The following is a 15252-nucleotide window of genomic DNA, read 5'->3' as shown; positions in this document are numbered from 1 at the left end:
CTGGAAGACCACAGACCAAGCCTGGCAAATGCATGGCACATGTCCCGCCATAGAAGCCATTGGTGACTGACTGTGGCCTTGTTCCCACCGAGTCTGAATGCAGACACCTTCTCAATGCACCGTCACCAATAGATTCAAGCTGGCAAGTGGGGACGTGTCTCTTGACCCGTTCGGGCCTACAGCGTTCAGGAAAGAGTACTTGTCCAACATCTGAGGGAGTTCTTGGCCGAAGCGGTGGAGCCCGAGCCTCCTGACCGCTGGGCCACAGGGTGGGGCCAGCTGTTCAGACAGGCCTGGGAGGCTCAGCTGCCCCGCTCGTCTGTAATCCTGTGCAGTTGGCCTCCCAGGAGCCCAAGGCTAAGGTCCCCTGAGCTCACGTGGTGCTCCAGCCCACCTTTTCTCCTCCTTGGCCAACCCCCCCCTCCTCGTGTGCTAGAATCCTGCTGCAGGGCAGGAGTGCACAGGGGCCGTGTGCAGGGTCAGGAGGCTTCTGGAGCAGAGAAACTGGTGGTGGACTCCCTCTTCCCTCCCTCCTCCCCAAGGGAGGCCATTTCTCCCCCTGGAGGCTGCCCAGAAGGAGTAAACACCAGTGAAGGATCACCCACCCCGCTCTTAGGCCCCTGAGGGTTTCTGAGCACGGAAGTATTATGGATAAAAGTGGTATTTATAAAATACGGTTATGAAACATTTGTCTGTCCTGTGCCCTTCGGGGAGGGAATGTCTCCCCTTGGGATACCCCTGAACGAGTCTGAAGCTCTGAGGAAAGGGGGTCTCTTGGGCTTAAGGGCTCCAAGTGACAGAGCGCCCCTGCAGAGGAAGGGGCCAGTGGGAGGCGGGTGCATGTCTGAGTTGGGGGGAGAGGCAAAGAAGGCCTCCGCCCCAGCAACAGAGCCATGAGGTCAAGGGCCATAGAGGTTCTTAGAAGGGATCAGGGGCAAAGACCAGGAATAACACGCGGCTGAATGGTTCCCAGACTGGTAACTCTCACCTGGGTGAATCGCTTCTTTGTTTTGCTTTCCATTTCCCTGAAATAGATGTGACTGAAGAAGTGTGTTGTGGGCTTGTCTTGGAGGCAACATGAAGTGGAGGAATGGGGAGAGTGCGGCCCTTTCTGGGAATCCTAGTGGGGGGTGGGAGGCCAGTGACAGGCCACAGCAGAGTGGGCGGTGGCACGGAGGGGCGCAGAGGACTCGGACGGCAGGAGCGTCTTCTGATGAAGGGGGTCGGCCAGGAGGCAGGGGAAGGGGAGAGCTGAGCAGCAGTGCTTGGAAACGTACATTACATGACAAGTCACCAAAATGTGGGGGCCCTAAGCCCACATTTCTCGGCAATAGTCCCAGGCTCTGGAGACAACACGCTACCCATGGGCTGGCAATGACCTTGCTCGACTAGGAGTGGCTTTCTTCCTCCTCCTGACCACCCTCCAAATCACAAACAGTTTTCCCACTCGCGGAGGCCAGCGGGGTGGGGACGGCGCTCCCCATCCCGGGGGCGGGGGGTGCCCCGTCAGAGTGAAGGTAGAAGGGCCCGGAACCAGAGGTAAGCTAATTTCCCTCTTCAGAGGCCACCACTGACGTCGCCTTTTCCAACCCCAGCTTCCACTTTTCAGAACTCACCCTCCTGGGCAGCTGACCATTGCTCAACCTTAGCGCTTCTTTCACATTATCCCCTGGGCTTCCGGCCTCCGCACCTTCCCGGTTCTCCCTCTACCGCTCCACTTCCTCTTTCTCCACTTCTTGTGTAGGTGACTCTTCTTCCTGAATCCCTTAAGCCAGGTATACCCCCAATTCTGCCATTGGTCTCTTCTCCCGAGCATCCCGCGGTCCCCTCCAGGGGACCCTCACCACTCGTGTGGCGTTGATGCTCACTTGCTTGTGGATCACCCTGCAGCCCGGGCACTGCTTCAGTTCTAGGCCTTCATGTGCAAGAGCCTGCTGCATGGGTGTGCTTGGAAGCCTCCACAATCCCAAAGCTCAGTGCATCCATCACTGGGGAGCTTCCGCCGGACTTGGGAGAACCATGCTGGCGGCCACACTCGGGAGCTGCGCCTGGAAACAAGGCCACCCTGGTGGCTGGGCCTTTGCCTCGGTTCCCCAGCATGGGAACGCCACCGCCCTGCGGGAGGCTGGCCGCCAGCCCTCCCCCTTGTCTCTGGCCCCTCTGCCTTCTGCTTTCCCCTGTTGACACGCAGGTTGAGACAACCCGACAGGGTCTGAGTTACTGACGCTGGACCTGGGCAACACAGTGGGGGGTAAATTCTAAATATATCTGGAAACCATTCCCATTCCAGGGAGTGCTATGGGCTGAGACCTCACAGGGAGATAAGAGGAGACCTCCTAGGCTTGATAGGGGAGAAAGGCTACTCTCTCATTCATCCGCAAAATATTAATTGAGCTCTTTCTCTGGACCAGGGACTCTATGAGAGGCTCAGGAGACAATGGGGGAGACAGACAAGGTTCTGCTCTCGGGGAGCTCACGGTCTAACAGAGGACCAGGCATCCAGCAGGTGACTGGAGAGAGACATGTCCCAAAGGAGAACCACGAGACTGAATTCCAGATTAAAAAACAAACACTTCTTTAAAAAAAAAAATTGTCCTAAAATTGCATGGGATATACTCATACAAAAATTTTTTCATTATTTATCTACAATTCAAATTTAACTGGCATCCTGTATTCTTATTTGCTAAGTCTGGCAACCCTACAGGCAATTGTATAAATGGATCTGAAGTTCAAGAGAGCGAGGTCTAGACAGAGGTATATGCTTGACGATTATCAGCAGAGAGCAGGACTTGAAGTATCAGAAGCGTAGGGGTCCTCAGGGCTAACATATAGAGGAGATGAGGTCTAGAACAGAGTCTGATTAACTCCAGCGCTTAGGGTTCGGGTCGAGGAGAAAGGAGGAGAACCAACAGGAGAGTGTCCTGGAAGCCAAGGGTAGTAGAAAGAAAAATGACCCACAGCAGAGAAATCAACCACACATGGGCTCCACGCATTCACTGAATGTGAGGAGAAGTCATTAGTGTCTTGGTGACGGCAGCTTCTGTATGTGCCATGATGGAGGAAAACATGTCACAGCGAGCTGGTGGCAAATGGGAGGGTTTGAGATGTTTTCTTAGAAAAGAGAAGGGGGTAGTCGGGGAAAGGAGTAGAATCAAGGAAGGGCTTGATTTAGCATTAGAAACTTGAACTTGTTTAAATGTTGATGGGGAGACATGAATGGAGAGGGAGAAGTAAAAGGTGAAGGAAAAGAGGGGACAGGCAAGGCCCCCGAGAAGGCAGGGAGGGCTGGAACCCAGAACATCAGTGGTGAGGTTAGAGGGACTGGCATTAAACAGGAGGCACGGTGGAGAGGGGGACTCAGGCGTCGGGAAGGGGAGGCAGGGCGTGGAGAGATTCCCCCTCAGGCTCCTGTTCTGTCTTAAAGGGAGAGGTGACATCATTGGCTGAGAATTAAGGCGGAAGTCAGTATGTTGAGGGTTTGAGGACAGGAGATAAGACTTAAAGTGGTTGTACAAGGAGCTGAACAGGCATTGATTAAGGAAAACATAGCAGGCAGTGCTGAGGGCCCAATCAGGCCCGGTAACCGCCGATGAGGGGGCCCAGCCTGCTGGTGTGGCCTTCTCCAGCGAGCGTCACCTACCGCATAAGCACAGTTCGGAGGGAGAGGAGCGCTGGCTCATCCACCAACCGGGTTTTGTCCTGTGCTCCAACACAGAGGAGAGTGAATAAAATCCTGAGCTGGGCGATCTAACCTGTGAGAGAGGGGGGTAGAGAAAGAAGGGGGTGCTGGATTGGGAAACAGCAGAGGGGTGAGTGGACAGGTGTAGGTGGGGTGACGGAGGAAATAAGCAGAGGAGATGGAAGGGTGACAGAATTAGAAATTTCAGAGGCGGGGGAGTGCTGGGTGGTGACTCAGCCTGGGCAGTGGTGATGGGAGTGGGCAGCCAAGATGTGGTGGGAGAGAATGTTGTCAGAGATGGGGCAACCAGGCAACTGAGAGGCAAGGGTGTGGGTTAGGTCGCTCACGGACACTGAGGTCATCCACAATGTCCTCCGCGCATCTCACCTCTCCTGGCAACGCTTCCCTGTTTGTCAGGCCGCATGGGTTGCTATGGTGGTGGGCGGGAGGGAGGCGGTGGCGGGGGAGGGGGGACGGGGGGGAGCTGGGAGGGGACCATGAACGGTCGCCATAGTGGGAAGGGGCTCTGTGTAAGCATTGAAGCAGAGTCCTCTGAGCCGCCCCAGGCTGCAGGCATCCTCAGCCTGCCATCCATACACGTCAGGACTGAGAGAACCTTCTACGATTCTTTCTCTTCGGTGTCCTCTAGCGACCCAGAATGATGGTGTCCTCCCACCCCCGGCAACCCGCCCCTTCTCTTCTGTTCTCTCTACCACTCTGGCTAGACATTTCTGTCTCACTTCCCATATGAAATTGGTCATTAATTCTGTCTCTTTCTTATTCATATTGTTGTCATGTTTTTTAACATCACAATTGCTTCCTAAGTGATGTCTCTACTCTCAACACTCCTTCCCCATCTCGCCCTGACTTTCCCCAGCATCTCCCACATCCTAAGAAGCCAAGGCCAAGAACTGGACACCCCTGGCACCGTCTTGTCAAAAGAGACCCCTCACACAGCCATCAGCATCCTCTCCCTAAAACACCGCTTAGTTCATGAGACTTCCATGCTCAGCATTTCCCAGGGGATCTCTGTGTCTACAAACCAAAGATCAAACTCCTTAGCATGGCATTCCCGAGTGTTCTTGACCTGGCCCCCGGTTGTCGCCACCCACATCTCTGAGTCCTCCCTCCGTGTGGGCTGTGCTAAGCTACGTTCTTTCCGGACGCCGAGACTTCGCCTCTGCTGTCCCCTTGGTTTGTGACGCCCTTCTGTTCTCCACAGGCAGCCTGCAGGGCTTCGCTGCAATCAAACCTTTTCCCTGGTGCCTCGGCTGATGCTCCCTGTTCAGAATGAACCACAACAAGGTGGGACATCGGTCGCCAGCCTCTCTGTTTAGCATGTATTTTTAGTCTCGTAATAATGGTTAACTGTTTAGAAGTCGTCTGTGTAACACTTCTGCAAATATGTTTTGTTGTGTGAGAGGCTCGGGATACGAGAGAGATGAGGACAAGTCCCTGCCTTCAAGGTCATGTTCTGATGGGGGAGCTGGGAGGTGACAGAGCACGGCCCTGGTTGCGGTGCGTGCTGAGAGGGGGAGGACCGAGCAATGCCACCACGTAGTTACCAGGCCGTGTCCGTGTCCCCCGCTAGAACCTAAGTCTGTCGAGCTCAGGAAGACGCCTTCTTTCCCTCCGTGCCCCATGCCCCTGCCGGAGCCTGCCTCGCCCTCAGTGTGCCCTACAGGTTTGTTAGGGTGAACTTCAGCCTCCCGGGAGGTCGGAGCGGCGTCTTCTTCATTCTTCGTTCCTCTCACTTCCCGTGCCTTGTCCTAGGCTGGCAGAGTCAACATTTACTGAAACAAATTAAGAGAAAGAGTTGCTCGGAATTCTCGGAATTAGCAGGTGCCCTGGGGACCCATGAGCAAACAGCTGTCCTGGGATATGTCCCAGACCAGGCAAGTGCTCACGATCCATGTGACTGCTGTCCAGACCCAGACACCAGACTGTCACTCGCTGCTCATCCCTGCGGGGCCTCTGGCGGGCTGACTGGCCAGGACCTCCCAGGCCACGCCTGGAGCCACTCTCTCCCTCATAGGGCGAGGCTCAGGGAAGGCGCACTTCTTGCAAACAGGCAGGGGTTGGAACTCGCTGGAAAATCAGAGGGGAGGGCTGACCTGCTCCAGCAGAAACCTCCCCCCCGACCGGCTGCAGACTGGACCCCGTTGCTCTGTGGAAACTGTATGTTCGAGAGTGCTGGCATCAACCACAGAGTCAACGACCTGAAGAGAGGACAGAGGGGACCTGTTCCCTCTGGGAAGGTGTGCAGAGAGTGTCTAGTCCTGCCAAGGTCTGCAGGAGACCCTCTCCTCCTCCTCCAGTGCCTCCCCCCTCCACCATTTGTGTGCGTGTTGGGTTGGTATGCAGGTGGTGAAGTGTGAAATTATGGAAAAGGCTGGAAAGTGTCCTAAATTCCTCGGCTGAGGAAAATCTGAGGAAAATCCCGCTGAGGCTCTAACCAGGAAGTGGGGAATTCCCAGCAGCTCTGGGGGTGGGGAGGGGAGCGGTAGGTGGAAGAGAAAAAGCACCAGCAGGTCAAGACTTCGTTTTCAAGGACATCCCCTCCTGAGGCAAGTCCCGGCTTGTCTCCTGGAGGTAGAAGTGGGCTGTTGACATCCAAGGCGCCCTTTGAGGCACGACAAAGGATACTTGTGCTGAGCCCCACCCTCAGACCCTCTCCATCCTTCCTGGCTCCTCACGCTTCCTCTTCCTCCTCCTCCCCCTCCTTCCTTCCTTCCCAACCCCCTCCGTGGCATGACTTTATTTCTCTCAAGTCTCCCTGTGGTCCCCCGACCCCGAGTGGGAGAAAGGGAGGGAGGGTCTAGTCTTGCTCTCTCTGCAGATGGTCTGCAGGGCTCGCTGCGGCGAGCAGGGAGGGCTTGGGGTCTGATCTGTGCTCTCCTGTTTGCAGGGGTCACGGCGCTAGACCCTCCTGGGCGAGCCACCTGAGTGCTCCCAGCCCAGCCTTGCTCCACTGGAACGCGGGGTGCCCCTGGCAAAGCCACTGTGAAGAGCCATCGAATATGAGGGCTCTTCGCATGTTAGCCTGGCAGATTCGAGTGTTCCTTTACAGACCCTCCATCCCACACGGTATTTCCAGGCGCCGGCTCTCCACGCTCAGAGTGCAGCAGCGGGCAAGACAGACCTGCATTCCTGTCCTCCTGCAGCCCACACTGTGGCAGCGAAGAGGAGCAGGAGACTAGCAAATACATCGTTATTTAACATATTAGAAATATAATTTACTGCCATGCAGAAAAACAAAGCAGAGTAAGGTGACAAGGGTGGGGTCATTCCCTATCTGGAGGCTCAGGAAAAGCCTCCAGGAGGGAGGGAATATTTGGACAGAGACCTGGATGCAGTAAGGGGCGGGGGGCGGAGGGGGGGACCACGGAAGGGCAGAAGGAACAGCAGCCACAGCGCCAAGAGGCAGCGAGGCACTTGGCTCCAGGACCCGCGGAGCCTGTTAGGCAGAGGGAGTGCGCGGGGCAGCGTGGGGAGTGAGGGCCGATAAGAAGGCAGGGTCGGGGCCTGCAGGGCCTTGTTTATCGTGTTAAGGAGTTTTTGTTTTATTCTGAGGGGAGGTTTGAGTAGGGGAGTGACACGCTCTAATTTAGGCTTTTAAGATTGCCCTCCATTGGGAATTCACTGCCAAAGCAGAGCCAGGAGGGCAGGGAGCAGGCTGGGATGTCACCCATCGCTGACTCCCCTGCACCTCTGTCCCGCCCCCGCTTATCCTGCCAGAGCCTGGCACTCAGTATCAGCTCCTCTCCCGCCTCCCCCCTCGCCTTCCTGTCTCCGGGTGCATGCCCCAGCACGCCTGCATTCTGTGTCCACCCCGCGCGCAGCTGCAACCTGGGCCTGTCCCACGGTGCTTTTGCAGACCAGACCTCTCCGCGTGTTCTGGGGCCCCTCCTCCTGCGGGACCCCCGCGCCCTGGGCATCCTGGCACTGCCCATACTGCCTGGTGCTCTGGCGCAAACACAAATGCCTATGGGCAGTCACATTCCATCGGTGGAAGCAGAAAGGCAAATAAACAACTTCATGATAGGACGCTGGGGAGTGACAAATGCTATGATGCAATTTGAAGTAAAGTAAGCAAATAGAATGATGAGGTCAGGGGCTACTCCAGATAAAAACCTGATTGATTGGAAGGTACAAGCCACGTGAACGTCTGAGGAGAGGGAATTTTGGGTGGAGGAAAGGGCACGTGCAAAGGCCCTGAGGTGAGACGTGAGCTTGTAAAGAAGGCTAATGTGGCTGGAGCCACAGTAGCCGGAGAGGGTGGTGGATGAGGCTGCCCCATGTGTAACTCCAGACTCTTCTCTTGGCCTCAGACTCCAATGTCCTGTGACCTACTGGGCTCCTCCAGCTAGAGGTTCTGCCAGCGTCACTACACACTCGGTCCAAAACTTAACCCCATCTCTTCCTCCCAAAACCGGCTCCTCTTTTTGTTCTCGAGGCTAAACTATTCCATGCTGGTGAGCTGGGAATAGCTGCAAGTCCTCTTTCTCCCTTGCCTCACACATCCAGGCCTCGCAAGTCCCGCTGTACCTTCTTTTCAAATGTTTCTTCCATCTGCCTCCTCTCTGTCTGGGTCATCCCAGGCATGAGGACATGGCTGGCCGCTGGTGATCTCTGAGCAGAAAGATGCTACATAGAGAAAAGCTGAAAAGCACAAGGCTGCATAACATACGGAGGGCACGGGTTGGTACAGGGAGCCGGAGGGAACAGGGAGCCTTCACGAAGAGGTGATCTCATTCTCTCCTGATTCAATGATGTATGTAACTGGGGCCCCAAGTCTATCCACTCAACACAGACCTTTCTCTGGAGACCTAGCCTCGTCCACCCTCTTGGGCATTTGCGTGTCCTCGAATGTCCCTCGGGGAGCTCATGCTGAACACATCCAAGTGTTCCTTCATCATCCCCCTGCCCACGCACATGCCCCTCTCCGGAAAGTGGCCCCACCTACCACCCATTTAATGAGAAACCTGGGCGCACACTGGACCCCTCTGCCTCCCATGCGGGGCCTGAGTGATCACCGAGTCCTGTGAGCTGGAAGGAGCTCTGGGCCCTTCCTCTTTGCCTCAGCTCCCTGCCACCTCTTGGTTCAAGCCAGCATTGCCTTCCACTCAGACTACATAAATCGCCTTTGTTTTTTCTTTATATTTTCACCTGAGACCATTTTTCCGTTTCTTTTTAGAGAGAGGAAGGGAGACAGAGAAACATCAATGCAAGGGAAAAGCATCGATTAGTTGCTTCCCTTATACATTTGGACCGGGTATCAAACCTGCAACCTAGGTACGTGCCCTGACCCTAACTGGGAATCAAACCCACAACCCTTTAGCCACAGGGCGATGCTCCAACCAACTGAACCACACCGGCCAGGACACAAAGCCCCTGTGCACGGGCCCCCGGGCCTGCTGCCCGCCCTGTTCCAGTCCGTGGTCCACACTCCAGTCCCTGTGGGCCGCTTAAGGCGCAGCCTGCTCACTGTGAGCCTCCGCTGTCAGCCTTCATCAGTTCCTCACGGCTCTCAGGACACAGCGCGGACTGCGCGGTGCCGTGGGCAGCTCTCAGCCACTTCTCTCACCCTTCGCCCCCACACCCCCACTCCAGACTTCACGATAGCTTTCAGTTCCTAGAATGCACCGTGTCTTGCTCAGGCCTCCCTATGTCTTGCTTCCTCTGGTCCCAACATCCTTGCTGCCCTCTTCTCTCCCTGCTTCCCTTGCCCACCTGACGCCTACTCACTCCTCGAGAACTGAGCAGTCACCTCCTCCCCCAGGTCCCCTGTGATCTTCTCAGGCCCGAGCCCGCCTTGCTGCATGGCAAGGGCCTGTTCATGTCTCTGCGCTGCCCACAAGCCTCGCTCGTGCGGAGCGCTTACCCTGTCCAGCTCGTTAGCGGTGGAGACTCAGCTCTTGGCACAGGGCTTGGCATATAGAAGGTGCTCAGCAGACATTCTTTGAATGGACAGGTGGATGATGGGAGAGCGGAAATGGGGTTCCCAGTATGGAGGCATCTGGGGAGGAAAAGGCCCCCCGGCACAGGGAGTGACAGAGACGGGGCACAGCAAGGGCAGCGGTGTGGGGATGGCACAGCGCTGTCACATTCCGGGGCAAAAGAGGCCACCCCGACCGGATCCCAGCGCAGGAGGGGCATGAAGGGTGATGGCCCAGCCAAGTCCTTTTGACTTCACTCTAGAGGCAGCGAGGAGCCTCCAAAGATTCTGAACACACTGTGACTTGGCCAAAGCCCGTTGAAGGACGCGTTTGGGAGTGTCAGTCTAGTGTGGCCTGCAGGTCAAAGCGCAGGGGCCTAGGGGAGCGAGGGGGATTTGGAGAGCACCCCCACTTTGGGGGGCCAGAGAGCCTGCTCTGAGCCCCCTTTCAGCTGGAAGCCCCCCTCCAGCTGAGACATCTGGCAGCCTTGAGCTGTGGAAGAAACGCTCTCCAAACTTGCTCTTCCTCTTTGAAGCGTGGGGTGTGGGGGACAGTTCTTGTCCTTGCTGGTGACTCATCCCAGAGGGGTCGGCTCCAAGCAGAAAGTCATTGTTGACAGGAAGAGAGGTCAGACAGTCCCTTCCTCAGGCTTTTGGCTTTCTGGGCACCAAGATAGCAACTCAGGACAACAAAGAGAGGGAGGGAGGCCCCCTGAATGGGTCCGGGACACCCTTGTCCCCACCCATGCTGCCCACCTACTCACTTGGGACCCCAGGTGCCACATGACAGCCAGCCTGACAGAACCAGTTGTTGGTGAGTCAGGCAGCCCCCAAAACCCTGTCACAGCGAGCTGGGGACATGTGAGGGCCACAGAACAGCGACCAGCCCCAGGCTGCTCCGAGGTATGCCTTCTCAGGGGCCTGCTGGAGCCGGTGAGGACATGAGAGTTGGGGACCAAGTTTGGCAAGGCTTCTTAAAGAAGCGAGACATGAAGGAGGGGACAGGACCCCATAAGGAATAAGCTGGAGCTGGGTCCAGGTCAGAAAACTGTCCCTCTGACATAGAAGCTGGCAGGAGTTGGCCCACTGTGGCCGTCGCCGTGGCAGCGGCCTCCAGCTCCACACGTTGTTGGGGTTTAGAATTTGATATAAACTAGTGTGGCCTCCCACGGGGTGGTCTAGTTCCTGGGCTGGGCCATCCTGCGGAATTCTGGGAGCCAGACTGTTTAACAGGGGGACGCGGCAGGGCTTACAGCGCACAATGCTATGTCGCTCACTTCCAGTTTTGTTCAAGGGGTCTGTCTCATGGTAAACGTTCTTATGGCAAAAACAAAGCACAAGGGGCACAGGGAAACTTTGGGAGGTGACGGCTATGTTCACTGCCTTGACTGTGGAGATGGCTTCACGGGTATATGTAGGTGTCCAAACTTACCAAATAGTATATATTAGATATGTATGGCTTTCCAGTATATAAATTATACCTCCATAAAGATGTGGAGAGAGCAAGCCAGCTGTACTTTGGGTTTGGAGGCAGGGAAGAGAGGGGACTTGGGTCTTGAATCCATATACACACAGGGGTTTTCTCAGCCAGTTTGGGAACCATGAACCAGAGGATGGGACCGCTAAGTCCTCTTCCAGTTGCAGGGTCTGTGTCACTCGTGCGCTCCCGTGAGGCTGACCCTCCCCCGCGCCTGGACTCCAACCTCCCGCGCACAGCAGGAGTCAGAACCCAGACTCTCCTGCTCACCTGCTGGATGGCAGGAGCAGGCAGGAGCTTCTGGCTCCAGAGGCGGCTGGCTTCAGCAAACCCAGGACCCAGAGGCGGCTGGCTTCAGCAAACCCAGGACCCAGAGGCGGCTGGCTTCAGCAAACCCAGGACCCAGAGGTGGCTGGCTTCAGCAAACCCAGGACCCAGAGGCAGATGCGAAGGCAGAAATGGAAGCGGGGCCTGAGCAGAGGGCTCTGAGCCAGGCAGTGGGGACAGAGACGGTGAGGGGGTAGCTGGGCTGAAGGGTGGGACCTTGCAAAAGGAGTCGAGCTTGGGAGAGGGGCTGCAGATCAAGAGGGTGAGAAGCCAGGCCCAGGCACCGCAGCAGCACCCCAGATTCCCCCTTTGTCCTCCCCAACCCTCCCCTCTCCCTGCTTCCTGGTGCAGACTCTGCTGGCTCAGAACTGAGCGCAGGGCAGAAGCGGGAACCAGAGCTGGTGTGTCACTCTGCCTGGAATCTTCGTCTCCCACTTGCCGCAGAGCTGGCTCCTTGTCCCACTTGTCTTCTGAGCTTAAACATCACAGCCTCTGGGACTGATCAGCCTCCATGGATAAGCAGTGAATCCGTCCAAAGGGACGGCACCTTTAATGTAGGGACGCCCTGATCACTGTCACGACCCCCAATTCACCCTCATAATGGCCTTGCCCCCTGCCTGCTATCCTCTGTGACTGCCTTCCTCATGTATTCCTGTCCCTCTGTTTATAAGGGCAGGGTTGCCAGCTCAGGGACTGTGTCTGGGTTGCTCACCGCTGCACCCCCAGCACCCAGAGCAGCAGCTGGCACAGCGGAGGCACTCAGATATTTAGGACATCAATAAATTAATAATAATCACTAACGTTGATGGAGTGATGATTATGTGCCACGCACTTTTTTGCAACGATTACATAGGGGTCCGCTAACAACCGGCCTCAGGGCAGGTCTGGCTCCCACCTATTTTTATAAATAGTTTTATTGCCCCCACACCGACGGGTGTTCTGTACAGGGCAGGGCAAAAGGAGGTCTACAGTTGTGTGTACATGGCACACAGGGTTTATTCTTGTACCGTTACTTATTAGTTGCTGTATTATCTTCCATACGATCAACTGTGACCTACATTTCCCCGCCCTGCGCGTTCCGGCCGCTTTGGCAACACGGCGCAGAGTGGAACATGCTGACAGGGTCACGGTGGCCAGCAAACCCAGAATAGTTACTCCCTGGCCCTTTACGGAAAAGGTCTGTGGACCCCGGGGGAGCTCACTCAATCCTCACCAAGCCTGCTGAGGGCAGGGCTATTATTATCGCCGTTTTGCACACAGGGACACTGAGACAGAAGCGCCTGTCCCGGGTTACACAGTTAGCGAGTCCAGAGGCGGGATCTGAACCCAGGCGGCCTTACCCCAAGGCCCATGTTCCCAGCTAGCGGCCGCATTCCATCACCTTTCCAGGGAGGGACGGGGCGAGAGGGTTGGGAGGGTCTTGGGCATTGGGGGGTGGCCTATCCAAAGGGCGAGGAAAATGGAAAACAAATATGTGAGACAGGCAGCTGGGAGGCCAATGAGGCCTTAGGACCCTGGGCTATTGGTTTGAGGCGTGGCCCCTCTCTGAGACCCCGAGTTGCCCAAATTTGTCCTCTGGAGAAGGACTGCCCCTTCCCCTCACCACCCTTAATCATAAATAAAGACCCCCTTCCCTCCGTCTGAAGATGGAGTGTAATATGTCCTCCACTTAGGACTGCTTTTCAAACCTCACTCCTCTGACCTCTGCTACCGCTTGTCTCCGTGAGAATCAAGGATGGATGCGGCACAGGCGAGGGTGATTTGGGGTTGCACACACTACTTTTTTTTTTTAAGTTCCACAAAACATACCCTGGCTCTTAGGTCTTCCACCATTTGCACATGTTGGAGCATCTCCCATTCTTCCAGTGTTGAAATTTGCATGCAGTTCCACCTGGAGGTTAAAGAAACCAAGAAGTAGATGGTCTAGAATCGGAGGACACACCACACGCAGCCTTGGAAGTGACAGCCCGGCGACCCGCGTGGCCTAGCGCTGCAAGCTTTCCCTCGCTGATTAGAAATGCAAAGGAAAAAGCGTGGGCGGAGCAAGCGGGAGAGGAGCAGGGACACCCAGCCCGAGCCCCGAGCCCCGCAGGAGGGCCTGGCCCAGGCAGCCAGGCCAGTCGGGACTGGGTACGCTCTGGGACAGCACCCCCCTCCCAAACTTCTGGTCTGGGAGCTGCTTCACACCTTTGCCAGCACTTTAACGAGTACATTTGTTATCTCCTGCACTCAGGGCAATGCCTTGTGGGAGTTACTGTTATCCGTGTCAGAGGGGTTATAGATTTGCCAAAAGTCACACAGCAGGTGGCACCAGACAACTGTCCTCCCTTCAGATGATTCCTTGCTTATCGAGCAACCTCCCGGTGACTCACTGGGGAGCCTGATAAAAAGACAGAGGTGATCTGGGTGGGGACGCAGACATTTAGTTCTATTTGTTTCTCTTTGTCTTTGCTGCGTTCCCGGGACCCCACACCTGGCGCACAGTAGGACCTTTCCGAATGTTTGTGGAGCGGTATCCAAATGACATGTCCTGCTCTGGAGGAGCTCCCAGTTGGTGGAGGTGGTAGGGAAGGTGCGGCAAAAATAAGCTAGGAAGTGACAAGAGGCCATCAAAGGAACACAAATGCCATTGTGCTCTGAGAAGGAGGAAACCGCCGGGGTGGGTGAACTAGGGATTCTTGCCCTGACTGGTGTGGCCCAGTGGGTTGGGTATCGTCCACAAAGTGAAAGTCCACTGGCTCCATTCCCTGGGGTCAGGGCACATGCCTGGGTTGCAGGTTTGGTCTCCAGGTGGAGCGCATGTGAGGGGCAACCCATCAATGTTTCTCTCTTGCACTGATGTTTCTCTCCTTCTCTATCTCCCTCCCTTCCCCTCTCTCTAAAAACAAATAAATAAATTAAATCCAAAAAACAAATTCTTGAAAGGGGGAGCTGAGTGGGCTTTAAGGAGGGGCTGATTTCCACGCGTGGGGAGGGGGCAGTGACAGCTCTGTGGCCCAGCCTCTGCCTTTGCCTGGCCCCTTCCTGTCAAGCTTCCTGTCACCTGCTCTCGGCTGCCAGGAACCTCTGCCCCTCTGACTTTGCTGCTCCCCCTGCCTGGGCCGCCCTCCCCTTTCCCCCTTCTCTTCCCCACCCCCTTGGCTCTCCCTGCCCTCCCCCCTTCCCCGCCCTCTCCTGGGGCTCCCACATCAGCCTGGGCTCCTTGCCACCTGCAGGATTGCTCTGAAGTCAGCTGCTTGCTTTCCTCACCCACCCCAGCCCTGCTGGACCCCGAGCTCCTTGAGGGCCGATTGTCTTCTCTTTTGGAAATTCCATCATCTAACATTGAGCCAGGCCATAGTAAACACTGAATAAAGATTTATTGAGTGGGTGGGTGTCCAATTTCTGCGGGCCCTGCAGTGGATAACAGAAGCCAGGCTGAAGCAGGGGTGGGTCCGACCTGAGGAAGGCGTGCTAGCAGACAAGGGCGTGGGCGGGGCTCCCGGGCACGAGCCACGCGGCAGGCAGCCATCGGTGCCCCGGACAGGGCCGTACTGCAGGAGAGGAGGCACCACAAGGGGGAAGGCCTGGGGTGGCCCTGGCACCCCAGTGAGCGCGCAGGTCTCCGGAGCATTTGGTGAGCCTACGTGGACCCCCAGGTGCTCCCCGCACCTGGGCTCACTGACAGTGAGTTCAAACAGGGTAGCTCTGACTTCCCGCCAGAACCCATAAACTCACCCAAGTGCAAAGGACCATGACAAGAATGTGACCCAGCAGCTAAACCCGGGATAGGTCACAGTGAGGTGGAAGGGAGAAGCTTGGCTAGGAAGGGGCCAGGAAAGGTTGGAAGTG

Source organism: Pteronotus mesoamericanus, unplaced genomic scaffold (genome assembly GCF_021234165.1).
Source record: "Pteronotus mesoamericanus isolate MK-2021 breed Mesoamerican mustached bat unplaced genomic scaffold, CSHL_Meso_final scaffold_99, whole genome shotgun sequence".
NCBI classification, from domain to species: Eukaryota; Metazoa; Chordata; class Mammalia; order Chiroptera; family Mormoopidae; genus Pteronotus; species Pteronotus mesoamericanus.
Note: the sequence above shows the minus strand (reverse complement) of the source record.